An 18,215-nucleotide genomic window follows, 5' to 3' on the forward strand; every position below is an offset into this window, starting at 1 on the left:
CTACAGCCCATTGATGAGTCCTTGAAACAGGCAGAGTGACCTCCCTCTAGGAGCTCAGCGGCCTTGATGATGACACTTTGCTGGGGGCAAAAGGGAGTCTTGGTGTAACATTATCCTGACCCCCAGGATCCTGTAAATCTACTTTAGCATATAAAAATTCCTTTGGAAACTCCCTTTATCTCAACTCCCCCAAGATATATGCTGGCAATCATATTCCAAGTTTATGGCCCCTTGATATAATCTGAAGAGTCTCATGACTGAGATTTTACTAAACGGTAATAAATGGCATTTTCCTAATGGCAGCTAGCTCCTCAAGGTCCTGGAAACTTTGTTTCTAAAATTCCTTAGAGACTTATGCTGTCCCTGACCCTCTCCCAACCCAAGGGTATATAATCAGGTACCGGTCACAATCCCAGTGCAGCCCTTTCTGCCCACAAGTCCTGTCCCTGTAACTTTAATAAAATCACCTTTTTGCACCAAAGATGTCTTTAAGAATTTTTTTCTTGGCCGTCAGCTCTAAACCCCCAAAACCCCATCAGTAACCTACACAGATAGAGGTATAAGTATTTTTGTTGTCATTTATTTTTGTCTTCCATTATCTTGGGCAAATCTCAAGATTACATCCTAAAACATTAGAGAATCTGTTTTAAAAATCAAGCTCATAATCACGTTGGTCAGAGGAGTAAGCAAGAGTTGCTGCATGAGGTCCAGACTTGTGAGGAAAAATGGTCATGCTATGGAGGGAACATTCAACTCAGGTCAGGAACTAACGTTTTAGCCACTGACTTTCGACAAGTGGCTTGAGCCTACTGTGCCTCAATTTCCTACCTGTTAAATGGAGGCAGAAATATTGACTTATTACCGAAGCGTGTTCTGAAGATTAGCTAATAAATGATGGTCGGAAAGCTCTGTGCAATTCTAAAGTGCTATATAAATGATATATTATTATCACCATCACTACTAATAATTATAACGATCATAAAACGTGAATGACTCTGCTGTGGAGAGCTTGAGTCCCATAGGAAAGTTATTTTTTCTTAGTCTGTTTTCATGTTTTAACTGGGTCCTTAAAACTGCTTAATTGAATAAAAGCAAAGATTTCAGCGTCTGTAGACTGATTGTGGAATCTTTGCTTCAAAAATCAAAGGGGGCTAGAATTAGCATCTGTGTGGGCTCTACATTTCAGGAATTATTCCTACTCCAGATTGTTTATACGTCATAAAAAGAAGAATTGGTATTAACAAGTAATTTTCCTCTTTACTTAACTATCTTAGTCTTAAAAAATAGAGTTTTGAAGAAAAGAGCCTAATACAAATATTACCATCTTAGTATCTAGAGCTCAGTGATATACCTTCAGAAAAAATCAACTACTAAAATCTAGCACACAAGCACAAAAGGGATCCAAAAAAATTGAAGTCAATATCGCACAATCCAAACACAAAAGTCACACACATTATTCAAAAAAGAGCACTCTGGGTCTGTTGTTAGTGTATTTGTACCTTGTTTTTAAAAAACAGAATTTCAACATGTCTGTTTATCTGCTTCTTAAACCATATTAGAAATAGCAAATTGGAAGGAAGAGGAAGGCTACCGAGAGCGCTACACCAATAGTGTTCCGGTTAGTTTGCTGCTGCTGTGTAACAAACCACCCTCATGCTTTGTGGCTTAAACCATCAACGGCTTTTATTTTGCAGTTGATGGATCTGGAATTAGGGTAAAGTGCAGTGGGGCTGGGACATCTCCACTTGACTTGGTGTCAGAGGAGGCCTGAAGGCTAGGGCTGGAGCTACTTGGAGGCTGGCTCACTCACCCAGCTAGTGCTCAGGCTGGGTACATTCAGGCAGGCTTGGCTGAAATGGCTGGTGCTCACTGGACTTTGTTCTCTGGTTGATAGTGTTCTCTCCAGGTGGTCTCTCCAGCATGGTGACTCCAGGGTAACCAAACTCATTGCATGTCAGGATCAGGATCCCATGGAGTATATTCTGGGGAAGGGGGGTGCAGTGCCAGGAGGTAGCTGAATGGCTTCATGACTGCCTTTGACATCACACAGCATCACTGTCTTAGTCAGCCCTGGCTGTTACAACGAAATACTCAAAATGGATTGAGTGGCTTAAACAAGAGACGTTTCTCACAGTTCTGTGGGCTGAGATCAGGCTGCCGTCATGGTCAGGTTCTGTGACAGACCTTTTCCTGCCTCATGGGTATCCTCAAACGGCAGAGAAAAGAACCTCTGGTCTCTCTTCTGATTCTTATAAAAGCATTAATTCCTTTTTGGGGTCTCCACCCCCATGACCTCATATAGAAGGTAGTAAGCCTTTTGTATTTGGAAATCCAGATATTAATCCATCCAATAAATTTTTATTCAGTGCTAATAATTCCCAGTTCTAGGCACTGGGGATCCATCTGTGAGAAAGAACCTCCTCCCTCATGGAATTGATGTTCTCTCCAAAATTACTTATTTTTCAAAAAATGTTGGCAAAAACCAAACTGTTATTCTATGATTATTTCAAGCTTATATGAGAAAAATCTTTGTAGACTACATCTTAAAATTAATTTTCTTTTTACTTTTTATTATTTCTTGTCTGGCAGGTTATTATTTAAAAATTTTGCTTGGATCTTTATGAACCTCTTGCAATTTTTTTTTTAAAGATTCCAATCAATTTATTAAGAGTGACTTAGTACTTTTTCTGTATGCTCAAATGAGATAATTTTTACTGTTCAATTTCTTTTTTTATTTTGATGTTTATTTATTTTTAAAAGAGAGAGGGAGAGAGAGAGAGGGAGAGAGAGAGAGCGAGTGAGCAGGGGAGGGGCAGAAAGACGAGGGAGACACAGAATCTGAAGCAGACTCCAGGCTCTGGGCTGTCGGCACAGAGTCTGATGCGGGACTTGAACCCACAAACTGTGAGATCATGATCTGAATTGAAGTCAGAGGCTTAACTGACTGAGCCAACCAGGCTCCTTAACAGTTTCATTTCTTCCCCCTGGACCCCTACTTCCCACACCTTTTTGTTGTCTAGTTCCAATCTGTGCATGTGTTCTATACCAAAACCCCCATTTTCCGAGTACCATGGTATTTTCCTTGATGGGTTTTTCATTTCTTTTGCTAAAACATTCCCCCCAGCAGTTGCCTAACAAAGAAAGCATAGGAGTACTTTTTAGACATTGCATACTAAGTCTATGTTTATTCTACTCTCATATTTTATTGAAAGTATATGGTATTTTAGGTTTTGACTCCAAATTTTAAAAACATTGTTCCAAAGTCTTCAGCTTCCAGAGTAGCTATTGAGGAATATGCTGCCATTATCATCAATAATCCTGTGTCTATGACCTGTTTTTCCTTCCCCCTGGAGGAGTTTAGGGATGTGATGATAGCCTTTGGCATAGGTCTTTCGAATTTTTTTTTCTTTTTTAAGTTAATCGTGCAGACCTTCTCAATCTAGAGAAATGTGTCTTTCCATATCATAGAATTTTTCTGAAATTTTCTTTTGTAATTTTCCATTTTGACTTTTCTTTCTGGAACACTTCTAAAAGGAATCAATTGTAGAACCTTCCATATTAATCCTCTCATTTAGTATATTTTCTCTCTAATTTTCTGTGTTTTTGTATTTTTTTTTATAGTTCTGTGAGTTGACAATATTATTTTCCAAGGTTTCTGTTGAATATTTCACTTCGGTTATTTTATAATTTCTAAGAGCTTTTCTTATCCTATTCCTCATTCTTTTTTTATAGTACATTTTTATTATTTAATGGTCAAAGGATCTACTCTCTTTATGGGGCTATTAGTTATATGATTTTTAAGACTTAAACAGAGTTAGTCTTTGTTGTATAACTAACGAATTCAAAACTTAGAGACTTGAAACAAAAATTTCTCAGTTCTCACCATTCTAGACATAATGGACAGTTGCTTTGCTGGTCATTCCCATGTTCATCAAGATGAAGCTGTCAGCAGGCAGGTTGGGGGCAAACAAGGGCGTCTTCTCTCATCCAGGGTTCTCCTCAGCAAGGTAATCTCACGTGCACTGGAACCTATTCATATTTTGAAGGGGGAAAGAAAATCATTTTTATGCAGGCTTTAATGCTGTGCTAGTATCTTTTACTTAATGAGCAGCAAGCCTGGATCTTTTGTGTATGGTGCTTACACTCTTGTAAATTGCATGGAAGTTTCCCGTTTAGAGCAAAGGCGTTTGTACCCATTTTGCACAATATTTATAAGGTAGGCATATGTGCTGAAATGAAGAGAACACTTAAGTGAGAAGTCAGACTTGTTTCCTAAATATTTCCTGAATGAATGATTTGCCATGAGCCAATGATGATGCGCTGGGCAAGTCATTTAATTGTCTTGACCTGCATATTTTCATGAGATAAATATTTTTAACTGAGTTCTCTGTAGCCTCGCCTGCACCCTTACATTATGTGGTTTTTGTCATAAAGTTATTATTTCAAATTACAATAAAAGTTAACTTCAGTGCTTCAGAGAACACATATCGGGGGGGGGTGTGTGTAAAATCATGCCCCCCCCAAGGAAAAACAAATTAGCTACAAATCGTCACATGGGTTCGTCCTGCACTCATCTGGATCTCAAACCAAGGCATGTGATTTACATCATCCACCCACCCTGCCTCAGACTTGCTTATAATGGCATTTTGACTGTGTTACACACAATTTGTTTTGCTTCATTTGATACGGAGTCCTTTGTCAAGTATACAACTTTCTTTGTAACATGGAAAATATACTTCACAGGTCCAAGACAATTGTGTAAATGTAGAAGACAATTTGTATGTGTCTATTGTTGATTTCACCAAAGAATACTATGTTAATTTGCTAAAGCTGCCATTAAAAAATACCACCGACTGCAGGGTTTAGACAACAGAAACTTATTTTCTTACAGGTTTGGAGTTTAGAAATCCAAGGTCAAATTGTTGTCAGGCTCTGAGGCCTCTTTCCTTGGCTTTAGGATGGTATCATCTCAGTGTGTCTTCATGCGGTGCTTCTTTTGTGCATGTGCGTCCCTGGTATCTCTTTGTGTGTTCAAATTAACCACTTCTTATAAGAACACCAGTCAGATCGGATTAGTATCCACCCCAAAAACCTCATACTAACTTTATCACCTACGTATCTAAAGACCCTATATTCATATACAGTCATATTCTGAGGTACTGGACAGTACGGACTTTAACAAATGAATTTTCAGATGCTGTATTTCAGTCCATAACAAATTATTTATTTCATGTTTATTTGTCAATTTTTATTCACCAGATAGTGACAGTAAGTGTAAGCCTTTGAGTGTGATGAAGTTACATTTAACCAATGAAAATTACACATTGGGAAATTAATGTTTTGGCTTTACAAAAAACCAAAGCACTAAAAAGGAGTCTTGATCAAGACTGAATATGAAGTTAGCCTGGGTCTAAAAAATATTGTCTTCAGTTTGTCGAGTTACATCATGCTCCAGTCAAAAGCCAAAGATCAATTCCTGTCCTCAAGCCACTGAATGTATCTGCATAACTAATTCCTCACCTGTAAATAATAGTGTCAGATTAGAATAGTGGTTTTCCTAACTTGAAACAGAAGTAAGAATCTAGAGATGAGACCCAGGAATTTATTAACAGCACTCTGGTGGTTTACTTGTACATTTAGCTTTGGGAGCCGTGAAAGTAGATATAACAGTGATACCTGAATGTCCCCATCCTTATTTTTTTAATGTTTATTTATTTTTGAGAGAGAGACACAAAGTGTGAAGGGGGGAGGGTCCGAGGGAGAGGGAGATACAGAATCCAAAGCAGGCTCCAAGTTCTGAGCTGCCACCACAGAGCCTGATGCGGGGCTCCAACCCACGAACTGTGAGATCATGACCTGAGCTGAAGTTGGCCGCTTAACCAACTGAGCCATCCAGGCGCCCCACATGCTAATTTCTTAATACAGCAACTGTAACCCACTTATGACTTATGACTCTATGGAGGTTTAATAATTGGACTTCTCTTCTTTTCTAATGAAGACTGTGCAGTAAAAGATGATACAGACAAAACCAGGTGTTAGCTGGAAATGGGGTTTCTATGGAACTGTTGGATAGTTTGTTGTCCTAAAACAACATACAGATATCATAAATTAAAACACAAAATACTTTTAAAATATTGTAGTTAGTTAATGTAGGCTTTAGAGTTAAGGAAAATTAAAAATTTTCCTATAATACCTTTTGGGTTGTTTTCTGGAGTGATGTATCTGATGATAAATCTGTTTTCTTACCACAAATGCTTGAACAGGTGATACAGTATGGCATAGTAGCTGAGAATGTGGGTCCAAATGGTACAGAATATTGGCTACTACAAAAGAAAGATAATAGAGTAGATTGTACCAATAGCTGCTATTAATTACAACTTTAACCACATTTCTGCTTGTAATCCCTGACCTACAGTGAAAACACATATTTGCACTCACCTAGACCCTCATGCATTTCCAGTCTATTTTGAAGAACTCCCTCAGAAAGTTAAAATTATAGAATTTTGTGGATGGAAGATAGCTTCTAGATCACTTAATCCAACCCTGATTTACAGGAGAGGAAGCCAAGCACAGAAAATTGTGTCTTGTCTAAGTAAACCCATAACCCAGATCATTTTTTTTGAAGATTGATTTTATTCTTCTCCTATAACATACTTTCTTGGTCTTTGGCCCCTGATTTGGAGCTTATATTAGATATCTATCTATCTATCTATCTATCTATCTATCTACCTATCTATCATCTGTCTATATCTATTATCTATCATCTATCTAATTTGTACTTAATATGACATCATTAAATAAAATAAAAATAAGATTACAGATTAGAAGGTCCAAATGGGTAACCTACAATTTAGATTTTTCTGGCTCACACTATTAAAACATTTTCTAAATTGGTACTCAACATTAAAAATGTGTGAGATTTCATATAAAATAGATATTAATAACATCTTTTGAAAAAATTAGACTTGGCAATTCTAAGCCTAGCCTTTAGTAGGAAATAAGTGGCAGCTGGTCCTCCGTAAATGGGACATTCGTACTCCAGTTCAATTTTGACCTGGTGGGTCCACAAGGTTGAGATCAAGTGGCAATTCTCATTTTTCTTCTTTCCTTCATAATTGCTTTCCCAATAGTAGACATAAGTAGAACTGGAAATATTATTCGTATTCATGAGTCTCTCAAAATGGGAAAAAGAAAATCATATTTCAAGAATGAAATTTTATTTCCTACCCCAAATCCTTCATCTAGATTATGTGTCTAGTTCTCACAGACAATGAGGGTGCAAGAACTATGGAGTGCAGTGGTTCCCAACTGTCCTGCTCCATCGTTATATGTGAGGTTGGCAGAGACTCTCATAACTGACACTGTAGTATCCTGAGGTGGGTGGTTGGTTTGCAAAAGCAGAGATGTGGTAAAATCTTAGGCAGGAAATGGGAGAGTATGTGAAACCTGCAAGATCCCTGTCTCCCTTAATCTACCTCTCTAGCAAGGGTGCACTTTTCTCCACCTCTTCTCACTTAAAAATAAATGTCATATCATATATCTGCCTTAAAATAGATTTGTCTCTAAAGCTCCCATTTATGTAGAATTTAAAGCCAAGAATATTTAAACAATTTTATTGTATGTTCACTTTCTTTTAACCATTTATATGTGTGTGAGACTTGAGATTAAATTCCTTTTTTTGGTTTATAACATTTTTTAACTGTTTGATTTGAAGAAATTCCTTTGTTTCATCAAAAAGAAAGAATAAACTTATTCAAGTGAACAATTCAGTGTTGACTTTATTGGAAGTCTCTGGAAACAATATTAGCCATAAGATCAAAAGATGAATGGCTGGGGGAAAATCCAAAATTCAGTAGGCATGACCTGAGAAGCTCAATTAAAATCATAAAATAAGTACTCTCAATGTTCCACTGAACTATCAAAGCACTTCTCATATTAGAAAACCGAGCTTTCACAAGCCAGAAAGATAAATACTCTTTTAATTTCTTAAGTTATCTTCCATTTAACAGAACCCAAAATGCCATCTTGTCATTGCATGGTACTGGAAGGAAATTCCAGACACTCTATAAAAGTTTAAAAGTCCATATTCACTGGAACTTCAGATAGACCATCTTTTTTTTTTTCCTTTCAAATAACCATTACCAGATTTGACTTTATATCTGAGAAGAGAATGCTGAGAATTAATGACCTAGAAGTCAAAATGGATATGCAGAAAGCCTTACTAGGTAAAGATCAGATTATTCAAAGAATTGCCCACTTCAAAGTTACAAGCTTCAGGAGCTGATGAGATAAAAATCTATACCTCTGGTCTGCAGATATTCCTTAGTATCAATTCCTTTAATGTACCATGTATTTGGGTTTATGCAAGTTAAATTGCTTTCAGCTCAATTATTTGCTTTCAAATGAATTGAGAATCAGTAAACTTTGATTACACAAAGTAACCTGACTTTTCCATAATTCTCTTGTCATCTTCCTTATTTTTTTGATTGAAGTATAGTTGACATACAATGTTATATTAGTTTCAAGTGTGCAATATAGTGGTTAAGCAATTATATACATTACCAAATGCTCACCAATAAATGTAGTTACCATCTGTCACCAAAGTTATTACTATAATTACTTTAAATGTAAATGGTCTAAATGTTCCGATCAAAAGACATAGGGTGACTGAATGGATTAAAAAAAGGAAGAGCCCTCTATATGCTGCCTACAAGAGACTCACTTCAGACCAAAAGACATGTACAGACTGAATGTGAAGGGATAGAAAAAGATAATTCATGAAAATGGAAGCCAAAATAAAAGTTGCTTATATCAGACAAAATAGACTTTAAAATAAAGACTATAACAAGAAACAAAAAAGGGCATTAACTACGGATAAAGGGAAAAATCCAATAAGAGAATATAATAATTGTAAATATCTATGCATCCAACATAGGATCACCTAAACATATAAAGCAAATATTCACAGCTATAAAGGAAGAAACTGACAGTAATATAAGAGTAGGAGACTTTAACACTCCTTTTCTCATCTTTTTTCTTTTTCTTAAATAAAGTTGTTTGGGAGAAAGGTACCAAACTAGCAACTCAGAATTCTTAAAGTCAGCTGTCTATTTTAGAAAGAAGTTGGAATTTTTGTTTAACAATGCATGTCTCAAAATTCTTGCTGAGAAGTCATAGAAAAACAAAAGGAATAGTAACAACAATAACTGTTATTTAAAACTACCTGATAGGGGTGCCTGGGTGCTCAGTCAGTTAAGTGTCTGGCTTTAGCTCAAGTCATGATCTCATGGTTGGTGAGTTTGAGCCCCACATCAGGCTCTCTGCTGTCAGTGCAGAGCCCTCTTCAGATCTTCTGTCTCCCTCTTTGTTTGCACCTCCCCTGTGCTCTCAACTCTCTTTCTAAAATAATAAACATTTTTTTAAAAATTTAAAAATGGGAATAAAAAATAAGACTACCTGACATAAGAAGTATGTGTATGGCACAGGCAATGGTGGCAGAACCAGGATGGGGGTGAGGTGTTAATATGGAGTCCTAGGACCGAGGAGTCAGAAAATGTATCACAGCAAACCCAAAGCCCAGGAAAGATTTTTAGCCGCTCATTCTTACCAAGAAGCTTAAAAAAAATTTCCCCTAAATGTATTCTCTCAAACCCTTGAATTCAACTTGTATACTAATTTGAAATAGTAATTTCATTATGAAAGCCATGGAACTCTGGACAATGAGTGACAGATAACTGAATTAAAAATGTTCGTCTCACAGATGAAAATTTCCAAGACTTGGGGCACCTGGATGGCTTATTTGGTTAAGTGTCTGGCTTTGGCTCAGGTCATGATCTCACCATTTGTGGGTTCGAGCCCTGCATCAGGCTCTGTGCTGACAGCTAGCTCAGAGCCTGGAGCCTGTTTCAGATTCTGTGTCTCCCACTCTCTCTGACCCTCCCCTGCTCATGCTGTCTCTCTGTCTCTCAAAAATAAATAAATAAAAAGAAACAGAAAATAAAAAAAGAATACCATACTGTTTTGATGATTACAGCTTTGTAGTAGAGGCTAAAGTCTGGGATTGTGATACCTCCCGTTTTGGTTCTCTTCTTCAATATTACTTTGGCTATTCAGGGTTTTTTGTGGTTCCATATGAATTTTAAGATAGTTTGTTCTAGCTTTGAGAAGAATGCTGGTGCAACTTTGATGGGGATTGCATTGAATGTGTAAATTGATTTAGGTAATAATGACATGGACCAATGGAATAGAATAGAGAACCCAGAACTGGACCTACAAGTATATGGCCAATTAATCTTTGACAAAGCAGGAAAGAGTGTCCAATAGAAAAAGTACAGACTCTTCAACAGGTGGTGTTGGGAGAGCCAGACAGCAACATGTAGAAAAATGAAATTAGACCACTTTCTTATACCATTCACAAAGAAACACCTCAAAATGAATAAAGGATCTGAAAATGAGACAGGAAACTATAAAAACCCTTAAGGAAAAAGTAGGAAATAGCCTCCTAGTCCTCAATCGCAGAAATTTCTTCCTCGACACATCCCCAGAGGCAAGGGAATTAAGAACAAAAATGAACTACTGGGCCCTCATCAAGATAAAAAGCTTCTGCAAGGCAAAGGAAACAAACAAACAAAAAAAACCTAACAGGCAATTGACAGAATGGGAAAAAATAGTGGCAAATGACATATCAGATAAAGGGCTAGTATCCAAAATATACAAGGAGCTCACTAAACTCCATACATGAAAAATGAATGATCCAGTGAAGAAATGGGCAGAAGACCTGAATAGACACTTCTCCAAAGAGGACATCCAGATGGCCAACAGGCACATTAAACGATGCTCAGCGTCACACATTATCAGGGAAATATGAATCAAAACTACACTGAGATACCACCTCACTCTGGTCAGAGTCCCTAAAATAAACAAATCAAGAGAATATAGATGCTGGCGAGGGTGTGGAGAAACAGGCATCCTCCTACACTCTTGGTGGGAATGTAAACTGGTGCAGCCGCTCTGGAAAACAGTGTGGAGATTCCTCAAAAAACTATCAATAGAACTCCCCTATGACCCAGTAATAGCACGGCTAGGGATTTACCCAGGGGATACAGAAGTGCTGATGCATAGGAACACATGTACCCCAATGTTCACAGCGGCACTTTCTACAATAGCCAAAACATGGAAAGAGCCTAAATGTCCATCAACTGATGAATGGATCAAGAAGATGTGGTATATATATATATATATATACAATGGAGTAGTACATGGCAATGAGGAAGAATGAAATATGGCCATTTGTAGAAAAGTGGCTGGACCTTGAGAGTGTCATGCTAAGCGAAATAAGTCAGGCAGAGAAGGATAGATACCATATGTTTGCATTCATAGGTCTAACAGGAGAGACCTGGCAGGGGACCATGGGGAGAGGAAGGGGAAAAGAGAGCTGGGGAGAGTGAGGGACACAGATCATGAGAGACTATTGAATACTGAAAACAAGCCATGGACTGAAGGGGGAGAGGGAGGGAGGGAGAGGGCTGATGGTCATGGTGAAGGGCATGTGTGGAGAGAAGCACTGGGTGTTATATGGAAACCAATTTGATAATAAACTATTTAAATAAATAAATAAATTAAAAAAAAAAGAAAATTTCCAGAATAGAAGTATTAAAAGACTCACTCAGAATAACACCATTGGTTCATGGCAAGCAATTCCTTCAACAACTCGTTAGGGTCCATTTCCTGACTCCTTCACATGTACTTATGTTATAAATACTTTGTAAAATGCACCCAAATTTCCTTACATGTAATGCATATAAAGTATGAGCTTACATGTAATGTACATAAAGTATGAGCATCACACATAAAAGATTCAAACTTGCTGTCTCATGATCTGACCTCACCTAAGTTAAATATGTTAACTCTAATAACATTGAAGATTGAATAAAAGTAATCCTCCTCCCCAGATATGATTTGTAGGACTGATTTGGATGGTGTGTATCCATTTAAAAGAAGTGTCGAGGGAAGTTTGAACTACTACCTTCTTCCTAAGCTATATGTAAAATTATGACTTTGTCCTAGTGCGGTCCTCATCTACATGCATAGTTTTCCTCAAAGTCGTCTTTTATATTTATCACCATGGAAGAATGCTTGCTGGCCCTATCTGTGTGCCTGACCACCATGAAAATGGCAGATGCATTTCCAGAAGTTAAATCTTGAATTGTTTTCTTTGCATTTCCTTATTGCCATTCATGTTATTAGAATAGTAACAGCCACTTTTAAAGCAACAAAGTCCTGATTCAGAAGTGAGATTCTATGAAGCTCTTCAAAGAGTTCACTTGGCTTAAAAAAATTAAGCCAGCTCACTGGAGTGGAAGTGTTACTCCCTCACTCCCTATGGTTTCTGAAAGCCATTAGCGACACATCTCCTTCGAAGCATTTATGCTAACATTACTTTCTTTGGTTTGTTTCCCAGCTGCCTTTCTTATAAATAACACTTGTAAATAGGAACTTAACTACATGCAACGAAGGAAAAAGTTGCCTGTTTTTGTTTTTGGTTTTTGTTTTGGTTTTTCTGCAGCATTGTAGCCCCCAAATGGCTGAGAGGGTGGCCAGTGATTGCACGCTCAACCAGTGGAGCACAGAGAAAAAACCATAGTGGCAGGACTCACTCTCATCTACGCATTATATCTTGAAGATAAACATTTTAAATGCTAGCAAATGCTGTTTCTGTGCATACTTTTTCCCAAAAGTCAGATTTAAATATATATATGTATAGGTGTATGTGTGTATGTGTGTGTGTATACATTTATGTGTGTGCACATATATATTTATTTAAATAAAACAGTGACCGTGATTCAGTTTTTCATTTGCCCACCTCCCCACTGCATAATATTTATTTAACACAACCATTAACTGTTGAAAGAATAGCATTACTTTTCACCATGTTTTATTGTTTCTTGTGTCTAGGAATCAAAGGACATTTACTTTTTATTAAAATCATTCACCGTATCGAAAAACTTAGGTATATGTCACATAAGTTCCAAGATTGGAAATGAAATTGGATGTAACTCATGAGCCAGGTTTCATGTTAATTAATTAGCATTTGAAGACCGAATTTCCTTCAGAAGAATTTGTTAATGCAGTTATTCTGGGGGAAGAATAAGAGCAAAATGTTTCCAGAAAGGTTGCCTGGGTGGGCAGTCAAATGGTAGCTCTGGGCTTGAAGGACAATTGGAAGACATGGACACCAGAAAATGTAAAGTCTTACAAAAGGATAGGAGTACCCAAGTAAAAGAGGGAAAAAACTCTATAGACCAATTTTATTTAAATGAATGACTTTATCATTACTAGGAATAGTGTCATTGAAATGATGATGGTATTATGACAGCTATGTTGGAAGGCGTGATACCTTCTTTGAGACCAGATTGCCTCTGAAGGTTACAAAGTTGTCTCTAAAAAGAGGTAAGCAACAATGGATGCCGAAGAATTATTTTATAGAGGACTTATGTTGATTGGGTCACATCAGCCTATATTTTTACTCTAATTTTTCTACCCAAATGTGTAGGAAATTGACATGGTCATAATACAGTTATAGGGTGAGGGTAAAAAGCAATGTATGAAGAGTAAGAATGAAAGAAAAATTGAAAAGGGTAAAGAAATTAGAAATATTTTTTCCTACTCAGCTACATTTTCTTTAAAGAAGTATTATCAATAAAATAATACAACACATTTTGCAAACATTCCTTCATAAAAGGCCCTCTAGGCACATTTGTCTCTAAATCTTAACAATAATCTCAACTGTCTGTCTAGTTTTCAATGTACTAGATGAGAAAATGAGCACCAATTAGTTAAATGACTCGGCCAAAGTCTCCTTGTTAATGAATAAGATGAAAGAAAATGCTTGATCTCACACACTGTGTGGCTCATAAAATGAAATATCATAGTTTTTCTTTTCTTTTCTATTACAACAAAAGATGCTTCCTTGCAGTGGTAACATTCAGTCACATCACCCTATAAAGTACTTGGGTTTAGTGTGAATCAGAAAGTTAAAAGAATTCCACAAAAATCAGAGGCCAGGAAAGGCCATTTAGAAAGCCAGGCCTTAGAAGTATCTTGTTGTACATCCAGGTGTATCGCCCAGATGGCACAGGTATAAAACCTATGAAATGGGAAAAATGAGATCGTGAGTGCTATTATTACTGTTCCACATCTATAATACATTTATCCCAAGAGGCAGTTGTACAGCTGTTAACATATACGGGCTTGTATTTTCACTTGTACTTGCAAAGATATTTAAGATTTATGATGATGGGTATCTTTCCTCTGTAAAGACTGCAAAATAAGGAAATTTACCAAGAGCACAATCAGGTGATGAGATGTATTCACCAAAGATCATTGCAGCAAACGAGTAAGGAAGGCAGCAAGACTTCTCTGTCCTCTCAGTTACAGAGGAATTAAACATAACACTCTTGTTTCTCAGTTGGTTTGTTCTGCTACTGTGTCATCTTCTGTTAACTCTGCTGAGGAGGAAATGGAAGGCATTGCAAAATGGCGGCTTGGTTTTCAGAAGAAAGCATTTAAATGGACACCTGAATTGAAAGCATTCTTTGAACTTTAAGACACTGAGAATTTTTCAACTCTAAAATGCAAAAAAACTTTTTGTCGTGCTGTTTTAATGTAGGTCTTGTGCAGCTGGAGTTAAAAAATAATTTTATCTGTTTGCATGACTCAAAAAAGATATGTGTAAACTGGCTCTTAAAAGACAGTCTTCTTAAAAATTGCCCAGGAGAGAGTTAGTTATTTCTGCTCTAACCAGCAACCACAGACCTCCTGGTTAGGGCAACACAAATCTATTGTCTTTAGGGTTTGGAGGTCAGAAATCCAAAATCAGTCTCACATGGTTAAAAATTAATGTGTTAGCAGCACTGTCTGTTTTTCTTCTAGAGGCTCTCGAGAAGAACCTGTTTCCTTCGTTTTCTAGCTTCTAGAAGCCTCCTGCATTCCTTAGTTCCTGGCCCCTTCCTCCATCTTCAAAATCAGCATCATTTCGAATCTTTTTCTGACCCTTTTGCTTTCCCTGTAATTACAGGAAGACTCTTCAGATCTCAACATCTTTATTTTTTCTAAATTTTTTGTTAATGTTATATTTATTTTTGAGAGAGAGAGACAGCATGAGCAGGGGAGGGTCAGAGAGAGAGGGAGACACAGAATCTGAAGACAGGCTCTAGACTCTGAGCTGTCAGCACAGAGCCCGACATGGGGCTTGAACCCACAAACCGTGAGATCATGATCTGAGCTGAAGTTGGACGCTTAACTGACTGATTTAAAAAATATAATTTATCATCAAATTGGCTAACATACAGTGTATACAGTGTGCTCTTAGTTTCAGGGGTAGATTCCTGTGATTCATCACTTACAGACAACACTCAGTGCTCACCCCAACAAGTGCCTTCCTCAATGCCCATCACCCATTTTCCCCTCTCCCCTGCCTCCCCCATTAACCCTTAGTTCTCTGTATTTAAGAGACTCTTAAGGGATTTGCCTCCCTCTTTGTTTAAACTATTTTTCCCCTTCCGTTCCGCTATAGTCTTCTGTTAAGTTTCTCAAGTTCCACATCTTGAAACATAGAAGCAAAATCTCCTTTTGCTGTGTAAGGTAAGATATTTGCAGGTTCTGGTGATCAGAATATTGCCGTCTTTGGACCTCCATTACTCTGCCTCCCACATGATTTATTTTGATTTTGTGAAAAGTTTTTTTTGTTTTGTTTTGTTTTGTTTTGTTTACCAACACTACCTCCTTTATCCCCTAACTGAAATTAAAAACAAAAACAACCAAACTTGTATATTCCCAATCTCACTATCACTGTTTGGCATTGAATTCCAAATGCTATACAATGGTTCATATATTAATACTGGTAAAAAAATGTTTGTTAGATGATGAAAACGGTTCTCCAAGAAGGAAAGCAAACTATTCATATTTTTTAAATGTGTCACCAGTCCTTTGCCCTCATTACAATCACACAGTCTGTCTTCAGCAAGTGTTATGCACAAGAGCAGTGTTCTTAAAGAGATGCTTTCTCTGGTTTTTCACTTAGCAGCTCCAATGGTTATCAGGAAATAAATCAACCGTCAGCAATCATAGACAGCTATTTAAATCCGAGGTTTGACCATCTTAATTGGTGCATTAAAAGTTGAAGAGTCAAAGTCACATTACATGCATAAAGCTGCTTACGTACAGAAACTATAGCACAACATTCCATGGGTAAGAAAGCATTGTGATGTTTTCTGCATTAAATTAACTTGTTTTGAAACCTGCATTTGGCAAAATGAGGAAAGCTGGAATAAAAACCTTAGGGATATATTATGATAGACAGCAACTGTCCAGTTGTCTACAGTAGATCCAAAACATGCACACAGAGTAAACCAAAATAAAAAACCCCAAAAAACAAAACAAAACAAAAGTTTGTTTTAAAGCAGTGTAATAACACATCAAAGTTGTTCTTTGAATCCGCTGACTTGGTCATAGATGTTTAAATTTATCACAATTAACTTTGATGTACTTTTATTTTTTCTTTAAAAAATTTAGACCAAATAATTTATTTTTCAGGGGATATGTTAAATATTGAAATCTCACTTTTGGAATCTGTTTGGACTTTGAAGTAATTATGAACCCTATAACTTTGTATTCTGTAGGTGCCCTTTTTTAAACCATGATCACTAGATGAGCAACTAATGTAGATATGAATTTTCTATGCCAGAGTGAGTTGTTAAGAAAGAGATCCTGACCATCCATTGGACCCACAATTAGTTTTGGGCAATATAATCCCTATATTCTAAATTCCTCTTAAAATCTATTAAGATATTATTCCCTTTAGATCAGTACTATTTTGTGTCACCAAATCACAGTTTTACAACCTAATTAATGACTAACATTCTTACTTACAGCCAATAAAACTATCTCTGTCTATATTTCCATGTCGTTTTCAGATATGACACAGAAACTTAATTTATGAAACAAAAATTTGTTATTTTAAATATTATTTCTACATATTAAATAATCAGCAAAATCTGGAAAGTTACCAAAACCTTAGATTTTGTGAAATTAAAAAAGAAGACGCTATCTACCTAACTATAACATCTACCTAACATCTATATTTTGTAGAGATAGTTAATGTAGTATTAAGCATGTTCTTAGGTGTAGATTTTTATTTAATAATGGAACTAGCACTTTTTTCCCATTGAACACATTTTTAATAGAGGTAATTATTCATTTTGCAAAAATTCTTTTTTACATTCAACTTTCCCCATAAAGTAAGGATGTTTAAAAGTGGAATATTCCCATGCCAACTACTCAATTAAAAATGTGTGGGTTATCTATTTTTGGAATAATTCATGTCAATTTTTAAATCCTGGGTTAATTAAATTTGACCCCACATCCCAGCATGTTATTGGATATTTATTTAACAAATGCAAATAAGTTTAAATGTAATCTTAATATTAACCACTGCTTATGTAATTAAAAAATAGAATCAACTAGGGGGAAAATAGGAATGTATGTTTAAGTATACACAGACACACGCACACAGGATATGTTTGTGAGGAGCCATAATATGCCTTTCTACTAGGGTGAATAATTTAAAACTGATGAAATGGAGCTGTCATTTTTAATCCCTATAATTACTTTAAAGCAACTTTTCAGACTTTCTTTGAAACATATTTCTGGCCACAAGGGCTCATTAGACATTTTATATTGCCAGTAAAGATTATATTTGGATTGCAAGATATCTGCTTTGCTTTCTCACCTAGTAGAATATTGCCTCTGGTACTTATAAGAGCATATTTGTTCCTCTCAAAAAAGTCAGAGAGCAGAACTGATGATCAGGTGAAGACAGGCAACCATCGCCGCAAAGATTCCCGACTTCGCGACGTCATGGTTGATTATATAAAATCACGCCTTGCTTTACAAAGTGATTTAAAGCAATTGCTTACCAATACATTTTATTCCATTTTTAAATATTAACTTGAATGTATCCAATAGCACATTTTAGTTTCAGATTTCCGCGTGTCCGGTGGATTTATGGCAGTTCTCTTCACATTTTAATCATACACATGCTATCTACTCAAATCTAACTTTTTAGCAACATTGTTTAAATTTTAAACATGCCCATTCCTGAAAATAAAAAAGTGTGTATATATGCATATGTACATTTAAAATAATGCTTTTCCTAA

General features: G+C 36.5%; 1 long non-coding RNA gene across 7 annotated transcripts in view; it reads right to left on the reverse strand.

Moving 5' to 3' along the window:
• Positions 1 to 18,215, reverse strand: part of LOC115290481 — a 94,754-nt gene that overhangs the window by 60,657 nt on the left and 15,882 nt on the right. For all 7 annotated transcript variants that reach the window (XR_003908137.1, XR_003908134.1, XR_003908133.1 and 4 more), the window contains exons 2-3: positions 6,194 to 6,323; positions 3,884 to 4,029 (exon numbers count right to left, since the gene is read on the reverse strand). This is a non-coding gene — a long non-coding RNA (uncharacterized LOC115290481). The remainder of the gene's footprint in view (positions 1 to 3,883; positions 4,030 to 6,193; positions 6,324 to 18,215) is intronic.

The sequence above is a fragment of the Suricata suricatta genome, chromosome 4 (genome assembly GCF_006229205.1).
Source record: "Suricata suricatta isolate VVHF042 chromosome 4, meerkat_22Aug2017_6uvM2_HiC, whole genome shotgun sequence".
In the NCBI taxonomy this organism is placed as follows: Eukaryota; Metazoa; Chordata; class Mammalia; order Carnivora; family Herpestidae; genus Suricata; species Suricata suricatta.